The sequence below is a fragment of the Notamacropus eugenii genome, chromosome 6 (genome assembly GCF_028372415.1).
Source record: "Notamacropus eugenii isolate mMacEug1 chromosome 6, mMacEug1.pri_v2, whole genome shotgun sequence".
NCBI classification, from domain to species: Eukaryota; Metazoa; Chordata; class Mammalia; order Diprotodontia; family Macropodidae; genus Notamacropus; species Notamacropus eugenii.
The window spans coordinates 384548351-384567603 of record NC_092877.1 but is presented as its reverse complement, the minus strand read 5'-3'; the positions used below and the strand labels follow the sequence as shown (position 1 = coordinate 384567603).

General features: G+C 43.2%; 1 protein-coding gene across 1 annotated transcript in view; it reads left to right on the top strand.

The window, feature by feature from the left end:
• Nucleotides 1-19253, top strand: part of FGF12 (fibroblast growth factor 12) — a 390802-nt gene that overhangs the window by 37127 nt on the left and 334422 nt on the right. The window lies entirely within an intron of this gene.

Genomic DNA, 19253 nt, shown 5'->3' with positions numbered 1-19253 from the left:
TGAAGTGGACAGAGAGCTCATCTAGATTATTCAATGACTCCTTCCATGAACAGCTAATGATCATCCACAAGAGCAGGGGCTTCCTTCTTTTCCACCAGTTGTCTGACCCTTATACATCCAGAAATGGAGGAACTAGACTTTTCTAACCAGAAATTTGACCTTTTCTGTGAGTAAAGTGAGAAATAAACAAAAGAGAGAATTAAAAATGAATTCCATAGATTCCCTGCTCTGATATCCAAGGCCTAAGAATTTGTGTAGGGCCTTTGGAAGGGAAGTTAACCATATTTGGCTCTGGATGATACATGAGACATTTGCCATTGTACAACCCGTCCTTTGTGGTTTTGTCTTATCTGCTAATAGATCCAGCAATTGACTACAGGGGAGACCGAGAGTCTAGACTTCTTTTGAGCCAGAAACTTTGCAATTTTACACCACTAGTCTAATGTGGGAGGGAAAAGGTTGGCTAACTTTCCTACTAAGACAAGAGGCAGATGTGAGTGTTTGTTATCCGGGTTTGCTGCCTTGGAGGGCTTAGTGAATATAAGCCGAAGATGTGAATTGAATCTAAATGGGTCTCACACTCAGTTGGTCCTGATCATATAGATTCAATGTAGTTTCTGAACTGACATACTAAATTAACTCCAAAGGAGGTCTTAATCACAGCCATGGTCCATATCAAGAGATGTAATGATTTTACATTTGCTAAGCACTAGTTATGAGTACAAAGCAGAAGTAAAGCAATAGGAATCATGGCTCTTGTCTCTGGCTCCCTTATCAAAGCTTTGCTCTTAGACTTTGGCTGAGGAAAAGAAGTCAAAGAGCCCCAGAAATATTCCCCAACCATAGAAAAGAATGGTGTAAAGAAAATTCTATGGTGAATAAATTAAAGCATCCTGTCATGAGCCTCACAGATCCAAAATAGTCACAATTTTGTCGCTCATGTGACTACATTTCTATGTCTCACTTGCAGCCTTTGATTTCTGACCAATTAATTTGCTAAGAGTACATGAGGTTCAGGTACTGAGGTATAGCAGACTGTGTTAAGTGCTCCTCATATATCCACAGCCCTGTTGAGTGAGGCACAGGGCTGATGCAGGGACAGGGATGGGGATGCTCACACGAGCAGCATTCTTAATTCAGTCATATTTGAAAAAAAAATCAGGTCAGATCATAAAGGCTTGTCGCTGAAAATGCATTCTCTTCACGTAATAGACAAGGGACTGGCTGTTGTTCATCAATGATTGATGAAATTCCCATCTCAGGAATTTTGGAGTCCTTTTCCCCTTTAAAGAGAAATGGAAAGAAATGATCAGCTGCTGATTTTGTTTTAGAAATGAGAAAGCTGGGCGCCAGATGTGAGTCATTTCCAATGTAGCCTTATCAAAGCTGAAGACAATGGACTAAGGAGGAAGTCTTATGTTCACAATGAGGTAGAAGGCAGCTCTGACAAAACACAAAGGTTCATGGGTGTGTGTGGTGGGGGGAGGCTTCCCAGAATGTCAGAACTAGAAGGGATGTAGCCTCTCATTTCTTAGGGCAAGTGAGGCCCCATTCAGCACTAACAGGTCTTTGTGAGGAATCTTTTGTACATAGCATTTTGGGACCTAATAAGAGGCATTCTTCTTCTTCAGATTCAATTTTCCTTTTTAATTTTAATTGAGTTGTCACCTGAGGGATCAGGTGAAAGCCATGGTAGGGCCCTTATGACCTGTCAGCTTGAATATTACAATGTTCTCCTATTCAAATTGATCTCACTGCTTCCGGCTCTCTTCTCTCCTCATCATCTTCCTCACAGATCTGAAATTAATATACTTGAAATTTAGGACTGCTTATATCATTCCCCTGCTCAAAAGTCCTTAGTGGCTCCTTTTTGCCTCTAGGATAAACTACAAATTATTTAATTTCAGCTCCCAATCTAGTTTTCCATGCTTAAACCTTGTGCCTCTCAGACATTTTATGTTGCCCCTGAATTTCTCCCCAAATGACCATTCCCTTTCCTACTCCCATATCTTTTGTCTATTCCTTAAATGCTGTGCCTCTACCCCTTTTCCCCCAAGAACCATAGGTACCTTAAAAGGATCCCTTTTCTGTTACCCTCTTTTTGCCTCATTAGTTCTCTCTGTCTGTCTCTGTTTCTCTGTCTCGTTGTCTCTTTGTCCCTCTGTCTCTCTCTCCTCAAGTGATCTCACATCTACTTACATTTGAATTTGTTGAGTCCCCAATGCCTACTATACTCTCTTGCATACAGTAGGTGCCTGTTGAATCAGATTTGACTAATAAATGAAAAGTTCTAAGTGTATCTGATGCTGAAGGGTGTTGAGATGGGGTTCTTTCGGAGAAGGTTTATGAATGAAGCTGCTAAGCCAGGAATTATCATCAATTACAAGCTCACCAGGAGTCAGCAATATGCTTGTGGCAGCCAAAACAAAAGCGAATGTGATTTTAGGCTGAATCAGTAGAAATATAAAGTCTAAGACAAAAGGGAGCATGACTCTGCTTGGCAATGGTCAGATTCAAATTGGAGTTTGGGTGTTCAACTCTGAGCACTGATGTTTAAGAGAAACATTTAGAGAAAAGTGCATTTAGAAGAAGCCAATTGGAATGATGAAAGAGCTTGAAACCAGTTCCATACAGGACATTGCAGCCCCGCTCTCTACCAGTCATCAGATACTCCCTGGTGGCTGCAATTTTCTTGATCCTCACCTCATTTAGTTCAGCCCCATCATTTCCTCAGGTGAGGAAGCAGATCCCAGACTCCAATACAGGCCTTTGTCTCCGAAGTCAGTGTTCATTCCAGTGTACCAGAAGATCTCAAGAAATTATTTCTCCACCATCTCTTAGAGAAACTATCCTAATGCAGCATCATTAATAAAATGTGGTTCTTTGTCAGTCCTTACTTACTTACTAACTTAGCAGTTACTTGGTGATTAGACTATTACACTTTGTTTTATCTTTTGGAATCGGGGGGGGGGGGGATTCCTGGGGTCCAAGAACACACTCCATATCTACAAAGGAAGGACTATTTTGGAATGGTTATTAGGCTGTGCTAATTACTGCCATTTCTAAGTAGAACACAATGATGGATTCCCAGACGTAGCAGATGATAGAGTGGGAGGATTGGTGCAAAGAGCTTTAAACTTTGGGAGCTGGATCCTATCCTTGTCACAACTACAAAGTGATTCTGCTTTCAGAGCCCTAACCAGAAATGTTTGTACCTGAGGCAAACAACACAGTGTGCTGGAGAGGAGCTTGCCCTAAGTTCTGTCCTTGGTGAGATGAAACTCAGCTACTCACTCAGTTAGCAGTTATTAAGTACTTATTATGTGTTGGACAACTGCCAATAATGCTGGAAATATGAAGAAAGGCAAAACTCAGTCCTTGCTCTCAAAGAGTTCAAACTCTAACTTGTGAGACAACACTCCACAACAAGGGGCAAATCAGAGAGATGCTGGAGAAATTGGAGATAATCAACAGTGAGGCAGCATTAGCACTAAGTTCACCCTTGGACCCTAAGAAGATGACAGGAACTCATAATGTTCAATGTCAACTAATTACTCTTGCTAAGGAGGTACTTGGCTCAATTGCAGGTGAATGATTTAATGTGTTCTCAGCATTCTCCAGGTGCCAGTGCTCTGAGACAAAGTCCTCAACACCATGACCTAGTTAAACCTCTACCTTCTTCAGCTGGGCATTTCTTTGTCACCTATTAACTGGGTAATATGGTAGAATTTAAGGCAGATAACTCATTCATCTATACATTGAGGTTCTAGTGAAACTTCTGAAGAATTCTGTTCAGTCCTGGGCACTGTGGTTTAAGAAGAACATTGATGAGCAGTAGAGAGTCCACAGAAGGGCAACCAGGGTTGGAAAGGACCTTGAGTTCATACCACAGGGGCATCAATGGAAGGAGCTGATATTGATTAGCCTAGAAAAGACTCAGAGGGGGCATAAGAACTATCTCCAAGTATTTGAAGAGTTAATGTTCAGTAATGATGAGAATTGTTCTATGTAGTCCCAGAATACGTGGAAGCTATGATTCAACTAAGCAGTATAAAGAGTGAAATGAATCTTATTCCTTCTATCCCAATCCAGCCTTTATGCCTTAATCTCTCTGAACTGTTTCTTAGAATATGTATTGATGTTTCTTGTTGTTTTTCAGTCATGTTCAACTCCTTGGGACCCCATTTGGAGTTTTCTTGGCAAAGATAGTGCAGTGGTTTGCCATTTCCTTCTCCAGCTCATTTTACAGATGAGAAAACTGAGGCAAAGAGGGTTAAGTGACTTGCCCAGGATCACATAGTTAGTGTCTGAGACCATATTTGAATTCCTTACTCCAGACCAACACTCCAAACACTGTGCCTCCTAACTTCCCCAAGAATGTGTATATCTCTCTAGAAAAACAGACGCTAATGAAAAGGGTCTTTTGGGAAGTTGATAAAGGGGTGAGTTGGCAGAATGCAGAGTTTTTAGCACTATTGGTTGTATATATGATAGTATATATGACTAGAATGTATTATAATAATCTGAACTCCATATAATGGGATAAGCAATGGCATCTGTCCAGTTTCATCAATGCCTAATGTAAAATAGGACAAATACTGAACATTAACAACTGCCCTTCCCTTTCCTCTAAGTGGAAAGCAATCTGCTTCAGTTCAGCCTAAGTGCATACTGAAGTAATTCGTCTGAGTTAATTCAGCAACGAGAAGAAGGGACCACTTGGATCAATAAATACCAACAGGCAAATGTCGAAAGATAATGCAGTTACACTGATTGGGACTGGCATCAGAAGTCTGAATACACGGATCTGTGTCATTTTCCACAGTCAGCTCATCTGGACAGATATCATCGACATAGGGATTTCTCATTAGAATGTGGAGGATGTAATTTAGAGCACAAATCTTTTGGCCTGTGAATGTTTGTGGCAGTTGTCTGAGCAGGAGAAGGGGCAGGAAGGGGATGGAATTGTTTGGCTCTCAAATGATTCTATTTTCCCTATTGAAAAATGATCATTCTATGTGTGTCTCTAAATATTTAAATCAATTGTCGTCAAGTCAGCAAAGATTTATGATGTGCCTATCATATACCAGGCACTATGCCACGCCCTCAGGATGCAAAGAAAAGCAAAAACAATAGTTCCATCCCTCAGAGAGCTCCCATTGATGGAAGAGAAAACATGGAAGCAGCTGTGTACCAATGAGATTTATCAGGACGTATTGGAGGTAATCTCAAAAGCCAAATGCTAAGAAAATGGAGGACCTCAAAAGACTTCTGCAGAATAGGAGATTTCAGTTGAGAGCTGAAAATCCAGAGAAACCACGAGGTAGAAATGAGGAAGGAGAGCATTCCAGGCATTGGGGACAGCCAGTGAACATGCCCAGGGTTGGGAGAGGGAGAGTCATTGAGTCATATGATACGTGGAGAGAAATAAGATGTAAGAAGATTGGGAAGGCAGAAATGGATTGGATTACTGAGGGCTTTGAAAGACAAATAGAAGATTTATATCTGATCTTACAGCTGATACAGTCCCTAGAGTTGACTGAATAGGGAAGTGGCATAGCCAGACCTTCCCTTTAGGGAGATTAATTTGACAGCTGAATAGAGAAGACATTAGAGTGGTTTCCAAGACTTCAAACAGGAAGGCCAGTGAGAAGGCTATTGTAATCGCCCAAGCAAGAAGTGATTGTCAAAGGAGAGAAGGGGGAGTTTATGAGAGGTAATCTAGAGGAAAAATGGACTAGACTCGGCAACAGATTGGGTGGGGGAGAGGTGAGAGATAGGGAGGAGCTGAGGATGACACCTAGCCTGTGAGCCTGAATGACTCAAAGGATGGTGGTTCCCTTGACAGAAATAGTGACATTTGGAAGATTGGAGGATTTGGGGAGAAAGATAATGAATTCAGCTTTGAATATGTTGAGTTTAACATGAATAGAACATCCAGTGGGAGATCTCTAACAGGCAGCTGGAGACACAAACCAGGAGGTTAGGAGAGAAGTTAGCACTGGATAAGTAAATCCGAGTAGAATTACTATATAGATGGTTACTGGATCTCTGAGAGCTTATGAAATCATCAACTGAATTAGTACAGAGAGAAGACCCAGGAAAGAATCCTGGGGGACACCCACCTCTAGAAGATATTGCCTGGACAATTATCAAGCAAAGAAGACTGTGAAGAAGGGGGCAGGTAGGAGAAGGACTAGGAGAGAGTACTGTCACAGAAACCTAGAAAGAGGAGGGCATCAAGGAGAAGACAATCAAGTGTCAAAGGCTCCCAAGGGTTCAGGAAGGATGGATAATGAAATAAAGGTCATTATCTTTGAAAAATAAGGGGTCATTGGTAATCTCAGAGGGAGTGTGTTGGTTAAATGATGAAACCAGAAGTCAGACTTCAGAGTGTTAAAAAGAGAGTGAGAGGAGAGAAAATGGAGGCATTGATTATAGATGGTCTTCTCCAGGAATATAGCCATAAAAGGAAGAAGAGATAGGTAATAACTGGATATATCAAGTGAGGTTTCTTTTTGGTGGAGGAGGAGTGATTGAGGGAGAAGTGAATCTGTCTGTAGGCAGTAGGAAGCATCCAGGAGATAAAGAGAAAGAGAAGAAAGGGGAGAGACTAGGGTGGTGGTGATAGAGGGGACAATCTATTGGATAATATGGGATGGAATGGGATTATTTGTGCATGTAGAATGGTTTTCTTTGCAAGAAGAAGAGAGGCTTCTTCAGAGAAAATGAGGGACAGAGGAAATAGTGGCTGAGTGTGCCTGGGTGAAGTGGGATGAGGAGGAAGCTAGAATAGGGAATTCTTAGTGAATGACCTCTTTTTTCAGTAAAATATGAGACAAGATTCTCTCTGAAGGAATGGGAGGAGGAGGAGTCATAGAAGGTTTGAGGAGGGGTAGATGGAACAATTTGGAAGATGGATTGTAGCGAGTAGGAAGGTGAGTTCATTGGAAGGATGTAAAAGAATTGTCTTGCTATAATGAGGGCTGAATTGAGGTTATGTAACATAAATATGTAGTGGTCCCTGTCACCATGTTTCTTGTTTTTCTCCACCTTCATTCAGCAGAACTTTTGTAGGAGTAAAGGCAGCAGATGGTGGGAGAGATCCAAGTCTGATGCTAGGCAAGCCGAGATTGGCAGTATGACAAGAGATGAAGGGCCTCCGTAGAAAAGGATGGTAGAGAATTGAATTGAACTGATTAATCAAGAGCTAAAGAAGGGAAGAGAGGAGAGTGTAGCCAACCAATCAATAGTAAACATTCATTAACCACCTACTATGTGCCAGGCACTGGGTTAAGCAATAAAGGTACAAAAAAGAGACAAAAGACAGTACCTGCTCTCGATGAGCTTACAATCTATTTGGGGGGGGGGGAGATAATATGCAAAATATACATACAAGCTATATACAGGCTGAATATCATATTCCTTTGTTTCTGAAGAAGACCAGTGACATCTCAGGGTGATGTCTTGACTCATGAGTGAATTGGATTGAACTGAGGCAGAGTTGCACAAAGTCATCAACCTCACCCTCTCTGCCTGAGTCATTGAACTCCAGTGGCAGAAGAAAAGTCACTGTGATTGGTGATGGCCCAGGATGACCTTGGTGTCTTTGATGCCTGACCAAGCTCTAACTGTCTCAGCCTCCTTCATGAATATTGGAATAAATTCTTCTCTTCCACCCATTCTGCCAGGAAAAGTCTTCACATGCTTAGGCAGACATCCCCATAACTCACTGATAGGTTGCAGGCATGTCAGCTATCCTTAACTGGTTAGCCCATCTGCCAAGACAGTTTACCTGGGTGTAGCCACTGCACGTGCTTCACCTTCCTGTGCCACAATGAGAAATGAATGAATCAGGTGGACACCAAAAGTGGATGAACAGCCCTGAAAAGGCTCACAGCAGAGGTGCTAGTCCTTTTGAACACCCCATATAGGATTAATAGAAAATGATTATCAGATGGAAGGACTGAGGGTTGAAAAGAGGAAAGGCCATGGTGAGGACAAAGAATATGCATTGGGGTTCCAAAGCAGGAGTGTTAGAATGCCAATAGTCTGTGATCGGATGAAGACTAGCTAAGCTCTTGAACATGGAAGTGGAGCATTTGTGGGTGATGGAAAGGTTAAGGGATCTTTGTTACTGAGGTTTGAGCAGATCGTGGTATGAGTATGAGTAGATCATGGGAAAAGAGCAAGGTGAGGATAGTACTTCATCAACATCAAATGGGAGCTACTTTTCCTATTAGAGGCAGTGCATCATAGGAAGTAAATTAAAAACAAAAGGTATGTAAAAGTTTGCAGTCCCCTGGCCCTCCACTCAGATCTTGTCTTTCTCACACCCTTGATAAGTAACTTCATCTCACTGCACTCCACGCAAAGCTCTTAGGACTTTTCTATTTTTCTTTTATAGGTTGCGATTTTCATTAATGGATGGGGGAATCTCATTCTAGGAAATCCACACAGGGACCCAATCATGAATCCTTTTCTGATTGTCCTCCATATTCTTCTCTTCTTTCTTCTCCTCTTCCTTTTTTCTCTTCTTCTCATCCTCCTCCTAATCACATAGTCAGCATATAATAAAAGCTTATTGATGGATCACCATTATAACAGTAATGGCATTGGTATTCACGTTATCATTATGTATTTGGTAAAGTATTCGATTTCTTAACTATTAAGGAATGGTGAATTAAACTGTAGGCAGAGTCTATGCTGCTCACAGACTGGATTCAGTGGTTTTCTGGAAGAGGATCAGAGGACTTGAAGGAACGACTCCACTTACAAGTTATGCAAATACTCAATGGGTTTAGATGGTTGTGAAAATTCTTTGCTACGTGATACCATGCATTAGTAGGGAATGTGAGTCTTATTTCAGTTTTGCCACCTGTAGCACAGAATCACAGAATCTCCTACTATGAGCACTGAACGTGGATTCAGAGGGTGTTTGTTACAATATAATGTGTCATTGAATGAATGACTTGACTTTTTGTGTCTGTCTCCTGGATTCTTTAGTAGGCATCATAATATGAGTGGTGTTATGATAAAAACAATTCTAGTTTGATATGCATTGATGAAAGATGTTGGAGTGAGAGAGGACATAAAGAGTTAAATCCCAGAGATCTGGGATGGGTCTAGTGTTATTTAACATTCCTACCAATATCTTAGATAACACAAAGGCAATAGTATACTTAGCACATACACATCCTATGAGAGTCAGGACCCCAAAAATCTTGACAGGCTAGAACATTGGTCTGACTTCACAAGAGAACATTCGATAGATTGATATATATGCTAGACTTGAAGAAAAAACACCACCACTACAAGATGTGGAAAGCATGTTTAGAAAGAGAAATACATATGTATATGTGTGTATATATTTTATGTATGTGTGTATGCATACACACACACACACACACACACACACACACATATATATACCTATGTATATTTGATTTTTAGTGAATTGCAAGTCCAACCTGAGTCGTCAGCAGAATATGTCAGCTGCCAAAAAAGGGGGGGGGAATCTTTGGTTCCTTCAAGGGAGGTCCATAACTACACAGGCCCAACATACTCAGTCATGATCATATGTCTGGAGGGTTATATCTACTTCTGAGAGTCAAAGTTTCAGACGGACAGTGACGGGATGAAGTGTGTCCAAAGGAGGGTGCCGAGGATGAGGAAGGGCCATGAGTCCCTATCCCAGAAGGAGCAGTTGAAGGAGATAGGCATGATCATCCTGGGAAAGACACAATTCCATATCGGGCAGGGGGTGCAGGCTTGTCATAGCTGTGTTGAAGTTGCTACTATGTGCCGCTGAAGGAATTGGAGATGTTTAATTGGTCTGCAAATAAAGAAAAAACTTTAGGAGACAGATTAGGATTTGATGTGAGGAAAACTTCCTTGAAATCCAAGCAAACTGAAAGTGGCATGGACTGCTTCAGGGGATGGCCAGGAGGAGAGGTGAGATCATACTTGCTCATCCTGTTGTAGACAGGATTCCTATTCAGACTGAGATGAAATAAATGGCCTCTCAACTTGTTCTCATCTCAGAGATTTAGTAACTCAGAAATACAAAGGCTAAAGAGAAAGAGGAGGAATCATTTCATTGGTATAGGCAGTAGGTGGTATAGTGGAGAAACCACTGGACTTAGGAAGACCTGAGTTCAAATCCAGCCTCAAATACTGTGTAAGATAAGTGACCCTGGGCAAGTCACCTAACCTCTACCTGCCTCAGTTTCCTCAACTATGATATAGGAAATCAATAGTACCTGCTTCTCATGGTTATTGGAAGGATCAAGTAATATAATATTTTAGGAGTACTTTGCATGGGAGATGGCACATAGTAGGTTCTCATAAATTCCTGTTCCCTTCCACTTTTGAATTCAATTGATATTGAAATGTTCCACTGAGAAAATATTTAGACTCTATTAGCCTCTGACCTATCATAAACCTAGGTAGGAGTGAGATAAACATCATTGACTGTTTGGGGGCATGAAACTTGGAAATGTGCCTGGGATCCTTTGGTTTTGGTAAAACAGGCTTTTGATTGGGACCAAGTAAAATGGCAAGTGTCTGAGATGTTATCTTGGGGCAGATGTGAGAAGAAGGCAGTGTTGCACTCAGGAGAAGGCCTGACCTGTACTATCTGCCCTCTTCCACAGAGCATTGGCTGCTGAGTGCACACTTGCCTGCTTGCAAGCATATGACAGAGAAACAGAGAGGTGATCCCTTCTCCCTTTTGCTATTCCCACATCTCCAGGACTAGACAGCTTGTAGCTTGCTCCTTTGCACTTAAATATTTCTGGTGTTAGGTGCAAAATATAAATTATTTCAGGCATTCTCCTGTGGCCTAAATGAAACTTGGAAGTGGGCTCCTTGTCAGGAGAATTGATTGTACTGAAGGCGGTAGAAAAGTTTGCCTGCTCAGAAAACTGTGAGGACAGGGAAAGGACTGAGAACTCAAGGACAAAGGGGGGAAGTGAGAGGGAGTGTGGTGCATCAATAGAGCCCTTGTTCTAGGGAATCCCTGGCTTCACTTTCTAGCTCTGTCACCATCTCCCTGGGTGATTTGAGGCAAGTCATTTGCCCTTTCTGGGCCTCAGTTTCCTCACCTGTAAAATAGGCAAGTTGGACTAAATGATTCTTAGAAGCCTTCTAACTCGAGAACTGGGATCCGATGCCCTTATTTCTGAAACCTGGTCGTTGTTAGCATTGCCTAGCCTTTACTCCAAATCTCCGGTGTCCGAAGATGAGAAATGATTAGGGAACTCAAAATGCCAAGATCTCCAGTTACAGGTGACCCAAGGGCAAGGGGCAGAGAGAGTCAGCCTGGGGGAGTTTAATAACTGCAGCTTTCACCCACCACTGATTGATACGCAAATATTAAGTTTACTTGAATAAACATTCTTAGCCTATTGTGAACAGTGTTCAGACATAAAAGTATGAGTTGCTGCCCTAAAGAAGCTAACATTCTATTGAAGAGAAAGAACAACTTCACAGGTGCGAGGGATACAGACGAGTATGGGAGGGACAACCGAGACAAGGAGACAAAGGTCTGAGTATGGATGTTCCCCTTTTAGTTGGAGAATCAGTGAGGTATTCGTAGAAAAAGTGGCATCCATAGGAATGGGCCTTGGTAAAAGTGAAGACTTTAACCAGGCATAGAGGGACAGGCAGTGCATTCCAGCCATGGGAGATAGATGTTTGGAGAGGTCTATCTGGAACTAAATTGATTCCAGTTCTACTGTCCTGATTGGGGCAAGTGAGAGATTAGAAGTGATAATAAAAGCCATCACCAAGGGAAGTGAAGACAAAAAATATGGGAGGTAAGGGTGAGTATGACCCGTTAGAAAGGAAAGAGGAGGACTTGATGGATGGGCAGACTAAGGAAGGCACCAGCCTCCCCATATGTTTTCCCAAAGGCAAGAGAAAAGACTCCAGTGCTGTGGGTGAGATTCTCCTGAAAGAGAGCAATATCTTGGAGTTAAGAAGACATGGGAGCTCTATGACTGAGGAGAAGTCACTCAACCTCTGTCTGCCCCAGTATTCTTATCAATTAAATGGGAATAGTGACAGCACAGGCCTCTTGGGTCTGGCATTCTTCACATTGTTGAGATAATGTCTTCAAAGAGTTTTGCAGACTTTGAAGTGCACTGATATGTGGGCCTACTGGAGGATTTGCAGGAAGTCGTGGGTAAGAACACATAAGCAGAAGGTGTAGCCTGGTGTGACTGCCTGTCACAGTCCCATTGAAGTGCAGAAGTGTAATTTATGTTGAGTGAGAGACTCTCCTGTGGCCTGAGGACCCCCGCAGGGAATGGGATGGTGTTGAGCCAAGATACTCTGCTAATAGGCCTACAAAGAGAGTATCCCCTAAAGGTCCTTAGTGACAGCAGTATTTGGGGGCCCACTCATGGGCCCTCCCTTTTCACACAGCATGCCTTTCTTATTGCCTTGTGACTTAAAGAAGATATCTGTAATTTCTTGACAAGTTTATTGGTAATTTTATACCAAGTATGGATTCAGATTGTTCAATGGAAAGAAATCTGAACATGGAGTTTCAAGACCTGAGCTGGAATCCCAGTTCTGCAAGTTACTTGTGAAGTGACCTGGGACAGGTGTATCAACCTTTCTGTTTCCTCACCTGTAAAATGGGAACTATATTTCAGCTACCTACTTCACAGGGCTTTGTGAAAATCAAATGTGATAGTGGATGGAAGCTGAGCTCCTCAAGGGCAGTTGTAGAGGTTTTGCTTCGTATCCCTAGTGGCTAGCACATTTCTTGGCACATAGTAGATGCTTAATAAATGCTCAGTGACTGGCTGACTCTGAAAATGGCCCAGAAGCACAGTCATGTTAGTTATGCCCCATCATCAATTCTCATGATATTCATACGGAAATGACACAAAGTCATGTCTTCATTGCTTCTCGGATGCCTTGGTTCTTCCCCAGCTGCCAACTGTGACCTGGCTTCGGGACTATACATTACCCTTTATAATGAAGTTCTATCTAATTCTCTTATACCATGGCTCGATTCACTCTGTCTTTTACACGACTGTGATTTCCTGTCTCTGCTGCTGGCTTCTCTTCATCGAATGATCAGAAATGAGTTGAATAAACCAAGTCTGAGTCAAGAAGGTTCTCCTCATCTTTAAGCAGTCCTTTCTTGAACTTAACAATAATTGATCTTTAAGTGCTGAAGGGAAGGGTCTTTTTCTACTTGTCCTCTCAATAACTTTTGATGCTTTCCCCCCCTCCCCCCTCTCTTTTTGATGCTGTGTTCTTCCATGGCTCCCATGAAAGTATGGTTTTCCTTGAGGGCCTTCAATATAATTAAGATTTAACAGATGCTTGCTGATTAGCTCTACTCTTAATTACGTGAAGAAGTATAGGTGACCACAAAGCTCTGCTTTGAATCCTCTTGTCTCTATACACTCTTGGTTAGCTCATCTCCTTTCAGGGGTTCAGTTATCATTACTACGTAAATGACTCAAACGTATGAAAGGTTCTAATCTCTGCAAGCCAGTCCTGACTCACCAAAAGTCTGCTGGAGAGCTCTGTCATCAGTATATCAAACCAGACGTGTCCCAAACTATACTCGTTATCTTTCCTCATTAACACCCAAATTTACCTGTTTCTGAGAGCAACAGCATCATTCCAGGGACCTGAGATCTCAGAGTCATCTCCATTAAAACGTAAGCTAAGCATAAACAGGGTTTGTTGTATTTCTTGAATTTGTTTCCCTAATGCCTTGCACATTATAGGTGCTTAATAAATGCTTGTCATTGGAGTGATTGAGCCTTTTACTCATCCTCCAGCGTCAAGTCAATCTTTCACCAATTCCTGTCAGTTCTTTCGCCACAATCTTTCACATCAGGAATACTCACAACTTGGGCAGGAAATTCCCCTCTCCCCCTTTTGGATCATGTGACTGAGAGCACATGTCCCTCTGTTACCACCTCTCTAGGTTTTGCTCTAGGCTCTGACCACTCTCCCACTACTCCAGCCACTGACACACTAGCCCAGCAGAAGAATGATCCCTGAGTCCCTGGAGTCTATGCCAATGAGAAGGAGCCCTTTGGTGTCCCAACTCTACTCTCAGGTCTCAGTCCTCTGACGTACTCAGCTCTCTTGGAATCTATTCAAAGAAAAATAAAAGAAGATAAAAAAAAACTGCATACTAAAACTAACTCACTTTTAAGAAGAAATATACAGTCTATAATTTTGAGTATCCATCAATTCATTCCTATTTGAAAATACACAGTTAAAGTCATAAACATAGGGTTATATGCACATCAAGATGAATAGGGCAACTTCCCTGATGAATTAATTAGAAAGGCTTTATTAAGAACTTATTGTGTGCAAAGCAGTGAGGATACAAAGAGTAAAAGAATGACATTTCCTGCTTTTGAGGGGCTCATTTTTTAATAGAGGAAGTCAACACATGATGAAGATTTCAACTGAAAGTCCCATGAAAAGTTTGTGTAATCCTGGGGATACAGTGATAAAGTCAATGACAATTTTATCTTCCATAGCTGTATTTCCACTGAATCAAACTATCCATTTCTGATATTTAACTTTTTGACAATTCCAAGATCTTTTGACAGGGGAGAAACTTTAGATTCTCGTGTAAATTACATGCTTGTAGAACTGAGTTGAATTGCCCTTATTTGTACCTATAACATTCTAGACAGCATTCTGGAACTTAGGGAGGAATCAGCTTAAAGAAAAAGCCTCTGTCCCCAAGGATCTCAAAGTCTAGATGGGGATAAATGTCCTATACACATGAAGAGTGAAAGGGAAGGGTGCATAGGATAGTGAGACGTGAGAGGAGGCACAAATGAGAATAATGCTTTCCAAAACAGTGCAGTCTAGTTGAACCATTCATGGTAAGAGAGGCAGAAATCCCATTTTATGGAAAGGTAAACTGGTCCCCATACTGAAGTGTTCTGAATGCATGACTAGGGCATTTGCACTTAATCTATCTGATTTTTCCTTCTCTTTTCCATGTTAGTCAAAAGCAATGGTGGTTGAGCCAGGCCCAAAGAGGAAGTAATCCACAAATTATTTCTGCTTTGATTGTAGCACACATGCAGTGGGGGTGGTTCATACCTATTTTCATTAGAAGATGCTATTTTACTATTTTAATTAAGTTCTCCCAAACACACCCCTTCATTTCAAAAGTATAATATGAGCCCAAGGAGCCAAGATGAGATCCCTGCAAACAGCTTGGATACTGCTGGATGCATTCATCCCATTACACAACAGGAAGATGACAGCAAACAGGTTGCACCTTGCCTTCTGTTCCATGGCAGCCATCATCTGACCCCGAGACCAGCCTTGGGACTGTGCTGTTCCTTCCACCACGGGGAATTCTTAGGCATGTTGCATTATCTCTGAGATTTGCCTAGACTAATTTGAGGCTGTACTTTGCCTATCATAATGAAAAGTCTTACAAGCACCATCCTGGATGGCCAGAGGAATGCAGCATTTCCCAGAATCCCATGTGACACAGGCTTTGGGGGTCACTTTCCTAATTTGGGTCCCTCAAAAGCAACTGGCAGCTTGTCCCTTCAGGGTTCTATGGGTAATCCCAATGGGTAGAGGGACTCTTTCCAGTGTTACTGCTCATGAACCCTCACTGTTGTGCTCCCCTCATTGATTAATAGTTGATGTAATTTCTCCAGCCATACTCAATTCATTCTTTAGAGATGGGTATTTGCTAAGAAGATACAGTAAGAACAGTTGGAACCAAACATATTGACAAAGCAGGGCCACCCACACTCTCAGATATATAGAGAGTCCAGAAGAAAATGGACTCAGCTCAGAGAGCACATGTGGCAAAGGGATGATTCATAGCTTCTGTGAAGGGCCTGAAACCCTTCTCTTGGTGACAGCCTCATGATGTCACCTTTGGAACAGGGGAGGTTTTACTCAGCAACTTGTTGATTCTGGAAGCTGCCTTTCTCCAAATGTCTAAGTTGTTTTCAATTCCCAAGACAAATGTAATCTTTAGCCCCTGCTTTTCTGGAGACATTTCTAGCATGTCTATGGGAAATCCATCTTCCAATCTTCTGAAGTTCACAGGTTATTCTCTGACCAAAGGAGAGGGATTGTAGACAGAGGATCTCTCCTCTTCTTCTTCCTCTCCCATACCCACAATGACAGGCAAACCTCTCAACTATTGCTTCTTCAGAGCTTAGCTAGAACTCCCCTACCTCCAGGAAGGTTTGCTATTGGAATACCAATTTCTGAACTAGCCCACTGTTTTCATCCAATTGTAGTACATGTCCTGTGCAGCATCATCTCTTTTTTATCAAAGGCTTTTAAACCTCCTAGGATGAAATCTTGGAGAGGATCCCCTTAATTAAGGATCCCCTCCACATACAGAGGTGTATCTAGGTGGTACAGTGGATAGAGCATGGGGCCTAGAGTCAGGAAGACCTGAGTTCAAATCTGGCTTCAAACACTTCTAGCCACGTGACCCCAGGCTAGTCACTTAACCCTTTTGCTTCAGTTTCTTCATCTATAAAATGACCTGGAGAAGGAAACAGCCAATCACTCTGTCTCTGCCAAGAAAACCCCGAAGGGTCAAAAAGAATCAGACACAACTGCAAAGTGCTAAACAAGTTTAATTTGTTTTGATCGACTCAATAAAGTTTTCTGATCTGATAAGATCTTGATTCCCTGTCATGTGAGGATCGGAATGGGGGTTGTTTGTCCAGGAGAAGGGAAGCCTGGGATAGGAAGTGGGTGCAGTGATATCTGTGTTCAAGTTCTCATAGGACTGTCTTGTGCAAGAGGGATTCCACTTAGTCTACCTGTCCCCAGGGCAGAAGGAGGAGAAATGGAACGAAGGTATAGAGAAGCAAGTTAAGACTCGGTGTAAAGAAAAACCTTATGAGAATTCAAGCTGTTCCAGAGTGGCGACAGAAGGCAGTAGGGTTAGCCATGTCTCACATGCACACACACATGCACATACTCACAGACACTCATACATGCACACACTCATACAAGCACATACTCACACACACATGCACGCACACATGCACATACTCACAGACACTCACACATGCACACACTCATACAAGCACATACACACACATGCACATACTCACACTCATACATGCATACACTCATACAAGCACATACTCACACACACATGCACGCACACATGCACATACTCACAGACACTCACACATGCACACACTCATACAAGCACATACACACACATGCACATACTCACAGACACTCACACATGCACACACTCATACAAGCAATACACACACATGCACATACTCACAGACACTCACACATGCACACACTCATACAAGCACATACACACATGCACATACTCACAGACACTCATACACATGCACACACTCATACAAGCACATACTCACACACACATGCATGCACACATGCACATACTCACAGACACTCACACATGCACATACTCATACAAGCACATGCACACACATGCACACACACAATAGCAGGCAAACATAACATTTCAGGTAGACACAGTCACAGTATCCCTCTTGTTCACATCTCTGTGGAAATCCAGACAAATGTGCAGGCACACTGCTTCCCTGGGCCACATATATACAGACATGCAAACATCGGGATGCAGACCCTTTCACACATACATACTTTGGAGCATATTCATGCCTATGGATACACATATGCAGAGCAATCCCTTTCTGGGCCATACTTGTCCCTGGTGGCATAGAGTGGTCAGTGGGCATCTGCAGGCTCAGCCTTTGTTTTCTAATTTGCTATAATATCTTGCATGAAGACCCTCTGCACGCTGTGGTGGCCACCACTACAGATACCCACAATCATTCCATGACTAATGCCAACTCATCATGCACTGCAGGCGCAGCAAGTCCTAGAATGAATCACTGGGATGGGCAACTGCTCCGCTCGCTCCTCTGTGGGCAGTCCCTTGAATCATATCTTCTGCCATCTTTAGAGCCTGCCCCTACATACTGTGGCCCACATACAGCACACTGGTTATCAGCCTCCTTTGTCACGGGAAAACTCTTTAGACATGTTTTTAGACTGATTAGACCTTCCGTGCTGTAACACACAGATCATCTCCGCCTGCCCCCATCTGCCCCCCCCCCCCCCCCCCCCCAGTTTGGCAGGCTCTACCAAGGGAGTGTGAACTCCAGCAGGTTCTACCTTCTTCCAGTTCCTCCTACTGATGAATGGTGTTCTGGAAGCTTTGCTAAATTCCTAGAGACTCATCACCAGATTGGCCACAAAGTGAGACATTTTTGGCCAAAGCAACTCTCAGAGATCAGGTGAGCTCAGAGATCAAGTAATTTTGGGATCTGAAGGTCCTTAATCTAGAGTGGGAAGGACCTCAGAGGCCATCAGTACTCCCTCTTCCACCTCCTCCCCTTTTTTAACAGAGGAGGAATCTGAGCCTACAAGATCTAATTAATGATATATTCAGAAGAGAAAAGGCAGTCAAGGTCCATCTGTTCCAACCCCTATATTTTATACATGGTCAAGCTGATGGACACAGAAGTGGGGACTCACTCAGGGTCACTCAGTTAGACAGTGGCTGGGGAAGGATCCATGTCAGCAGAGGAGCATCCCTATTGCTGAAATTGTACTGAGATGCTGCAGAAATGTTTGATAGTACTGGTTGCATACCTTATTTATTGGGGAGGGGGGTGCAATCCTGCGCTTTCACTGACAGAGGGAATGCCAGTGAGGAAACGCCCTCTTCCAATGTAAATGGACGCCTTGTCTCCCACTGAAGCTGTAGGTAGCTGCTTGGCAAGGCCAGGATGCATCACAGGCAGGCTTGGCGCCTGGTCTTCCTGACCCGGAGGCTAGCTCCCTGGCCGCTGGTCCGAGGTTCGGGAGTCCAAGGCTCTTCCCAAAGAGGGGTGGGTCTCGTCGCCGTCTCAGCTCCTGGGGGTCAGACCCTGGGTCCGGCGGCGGGGAGGACGGTCCGGTTGGCCTCGGCTCGCGGTCCTGCCCTGCACACTCCGGAGCCTTGGCCTGGCACGTGCCAGCCTGGAGCTGCCTTGGCCAAGCCCGGATCCCAAAGGCGGGTGCCAGGTCCCGGGAAGGAGGGGGTCCGGCCGCTTAGTTACAGTCATCGTGCCCGAGGCCTCTCTCCGCTCCCCGCTGTGTGTGCCCGAGGGCGAGGGCGAGGGTGCACCCCGGACCATCCCCGCCTTTGCCAGCTTCTTTCTTTCCAGTTTCATCCCTGCTGCAATGCCCCCCTGTGGCCGATT